A 3,735-nucleotide genomic window follows, 5' to 3' on the forward strand; every position below is an offset into this window, starting at 1 on the left:
TCTGAGGCTCCCTTGTTCAATGAGGGAAGATTTGCACAGGGGAAAGACGTATGCATTTGGGCCTCACCGTTCCCTGAAATAAGAGGGAAATGTGAAGCCAGCGTGTTCTTTCCATCCCGAGGCAATGTCTGGGTCTGATATTACAGGTCCTCCCCACCAGTCAGCACCAGGCCTCAGCTGGAGGCACTGGCTACATGACCTGTTTTTCCAGGGCTTATCTTCCTCCATTGCTGTGACCTTTCAGTACCCACCACAAATTCCAGGGTCCCAGTGACAGTCCCCAGCCTGCTGGCTTCTCCCTTGGCCTGGAAAGATGCAGACTTCCTCCTCTGTACCCACCTCATGCTCCTTGCCAGAGACTACCCCATGACTCACAGCACAGCCACTCACAGAAGGGTGCCAAGGCTGACTGCAGACTGCCGTCTGGCAATAACCAAGACCGGTGTCTGCCTGAACCAGAGGATTTCCAGGACATGTAGGGTAATAAAATTGCCTCTGTTGGGACAGTGGCCAGTCCCATATTTCAGTTCTTACTCTGGAGATACCCAACCCCAGCCAGCACTAAGGTTGCCTGGAGCTGGCAGATGGGCAGTGGGTAGGAAAAGCAAGCCAGCCAAGCCTGATTTTGAAAAGGAATCTTGTGTCTCTGACACAAAGTTGGCAGAGCCAGAGGGATAAATGAGGAGGAAGAACACAGGCAAAGATGAGCCTCTGGAGGGTTAGAATTTGCATTCCATCTCAAATTGTTCACCAGAATGCCATCCTCCACCAAAAAGTTCAGGAAGTCCCCCACAAGTGTATCCCTGTCTCTCTCAAAGGACAAGAAGACTGCTCTGAAGACCAGCCATACACCTGGCCATTTGATTTGTCACTGGGACCCGGGACAAGGTTCATATCTACCAATACCCTTCATTGGGAAGGAGCAGGAAAGCAGAGAAACAGCAGCAGAGGGAACCTGACCCCGGCTCAGTCATGGACGGGGTGGCTAAGCCTATCCCGGCTGCACTCCTGGTCCTTGCTGGGGTCTGCAGGAGACCCAAGCAAGAGGCTCTTATAACCGTGTCCAAGTCTCTCCCCACGTCCCTCAGACTTCTAGGCCCAAGGCAAGTGCTCTTTCTGGGACACCACATGCCATATCTCACCCCTCCGGTTTTCTTCAGTATTAGGATTTGATCCAGGGTCCTCCAGCACCAGGCGGGGACTCTATTGCTGGGCCACAGACCCAGCCCTCCCCTGTCTCATTTTTAAAGCTTATTTGAATCGAGTTCTCACTAAGTTGTATAGACTGACCCCAAATTTGCAGTCCTCTTCCACTGGGCTCCCAGACGGCTGGGATTATGGCAGGGATCACGGTGTTGAGCTCTGGGCCAGCCCCTGGAGCACATTTGCCATAAGGCGAATTCCCTTGTCCCCAGGTGCCTGAGGCGTTGTGTCAACCTGAAGAAGCCTACATTTTCCAGTAGGGCAGGTGGTCTGAATCCTGCCTGACCCCAGATAGGCAGGTTTCCCTGGAGGGCTGAGGGAATGCTGACCCATATCTGGGATCTAACTACAGAGAAATAAATTGAGTGTCCTATTCAACACCTGAGTTCCTGGCAAGGGCCCATCTCAATGTCATGCTATTTTGCTCAGGTCACACTCCACTGTGCTAAGCATGCTCTCCAGTCAGGAAATGGAGGGGCTGGGCCGAGGGCTGGGGGAGCATCAGGAGTTCAGCGGCAGCTCTCACTAAACAAGACACAGCTATTTGTAATATGCTAGATTCTGCAGATAAATGCTCCAAGAACAAGCTTGTTCCCCGGATGCCAGCCTGTAGATAAAGACAAGAGGCAGCATAAACTAATGCAAATTGTTCTTGGTACCACCCAGGACTAGTTCAGACCAACCTAATCAGTGAGGGCAAGCTTGTTATCAGTGTCTCTGTTGTCCCCTCTGCTCACCAACTTCCCATAAATACACACACATATACACACATAAAGACACACACACATATACACACATAAAGACACACACACATATACACACATAAAGACACACACACATATACACACATAAAGACACACACACATATACACACATAAAGACACACACATATACACACATAAAGACACACACACACACCCTCTCTGTTCCCTTCCTTGCTTTCCTCACACACTACACCTTGACCTCTAGAAGGGCCTAAGACCCCAGTGCCCCCTGGCCACCCAGGATTCTCATCTCCTCTACCCAAAGCCTCTGGTCTTGAGTACCCCATGCTCTGCACTTCCAACTGGCAGAAACCCTGACAATGAGAACTTGGGTCACTGTGGAACCTCATAAAGACTTCTGAGTTCACTTTCTTCATTGGTTGAAAAGAAAATGTCCTGCCTTCCTCCGTGTCCCAGAAATGATTACACAAAGTCACGTGTGCCAGTGTGTGGCTGATTTGTATTGGAATGGCTGCTCAAGTGAGAATATTGGAGAACTTCCACACTACTTGAAAATGCCTAGGGCTAACCCAAGCCTTCGTCCCATTTTGTCTCTGGCTACTGGGCCCCTCCCTTGGGGTTCTCACTAACTTTTCTATGGACGGTAGTCATGGCCAGTGCCCCGTATGTCGGAGGGATTGGAGGCTCAGAACCCACTTGGTGTTATGAGCAGTATTCATCCTCATCCGTCACTTTGCAGGCTCTGCCTGACTGTCCCCCTGGAGCAATGCATTGGAATGTGCCTGTCTGAAGTCTAGACCACACAAGTGTGAAGTGGACCAGGGTATGAAGGGCTTCCCCTTTCCACTGCTGCAGGCCATGTAGACCTTACAGAAGGTGTTGCAGGGTGGAGCTGAGACTGTCTTCGGGACTAGAAAGTAATGTTTTAGAGTCTTTGCATTTACAAAGAGTGTGACACTCTTCAGAAGCAAATGTCCTCTACAAAGAAGACAGGAAACTGTTGGCAGGGTCCCACCATTCAGCCCAATAGCTATGGACCCCAACAGGGTAGAAACTTCGGACAAGCGCCTGACTTGGGGCAAGAAGCCTCATGCTGAGACCCCACCTCACTTTTGTGGAACTGAACAGTTTTCCTGATGCTCTCCTTTCCTTGGGCCTCTCTTTGGCCTCATCTATGCATGTGAATTAAATTACCTGCCCGATCTACCTCACAGGCTGATGAAAACTCAACAAAGCCCAGGCCTAACCGGGCTTGGGGAATTGTGAATGGCATTAACATGTGGTGTTGTGATAATCCGCCCCATTCAGAAGAGGCAGAGCTGGGTGGGGAGAGGTGACTCAGGCAGCAAGGCAGGCGTGAGGACTGAACGCTAGGCAGGGACTGAAATAGAATCATTTCCTGAGCCCAGGGCCCGGGGTTCTCAGAAGATGGGGAGCAGGGGAGGGACTCCAGGCTGGCTGAACCCAAGGCTCCCCACTTCCCACCTGTAGCATCTGGGCTGATCCTGCAGCCCCAGGTGGCAACACACTGCACCAGGTCAGTACAGGCCAGTGACCCCTGGCTCACAAGCAAGGCGTGGGTGGTGACTACTCTTTTGAATTCAAAAGATTCTACGTGCTGCCAACTGCTGCCCTTGGCCTCTTGCCTGAATTCCCTGCCAGCAAAATTAGCCTCAGCTGAAACCTACAAAGTGCATTGGCTCAGGAGACCACAGGCCCTGCCTGTGTGCTCCAACCCAGAGGAAGGAGGCCAAGCCCTGCTCATTCAGCCCCACGAGGCTTCAAGGCAGAGTCCAGGACCCTCAGG

Source organism: Peromyscus maniculatus, chromosome 2 (genome assembly GCF_049852395.1).
Source record: "Peromyscus maniculatus bairdii isolate BWxNUB_F1_BW_parent chromosome 2, HU_Pman_BW_mat_3.1, whole genome shotgun sequence".
Taxonomy (NCBI): domain Eukaryota; kingdom Metazoa; phylum Chordata; class Mammalia; order Rodentia; family Cricetidae; genus Peromyscus; species Peromyscus maniculatus.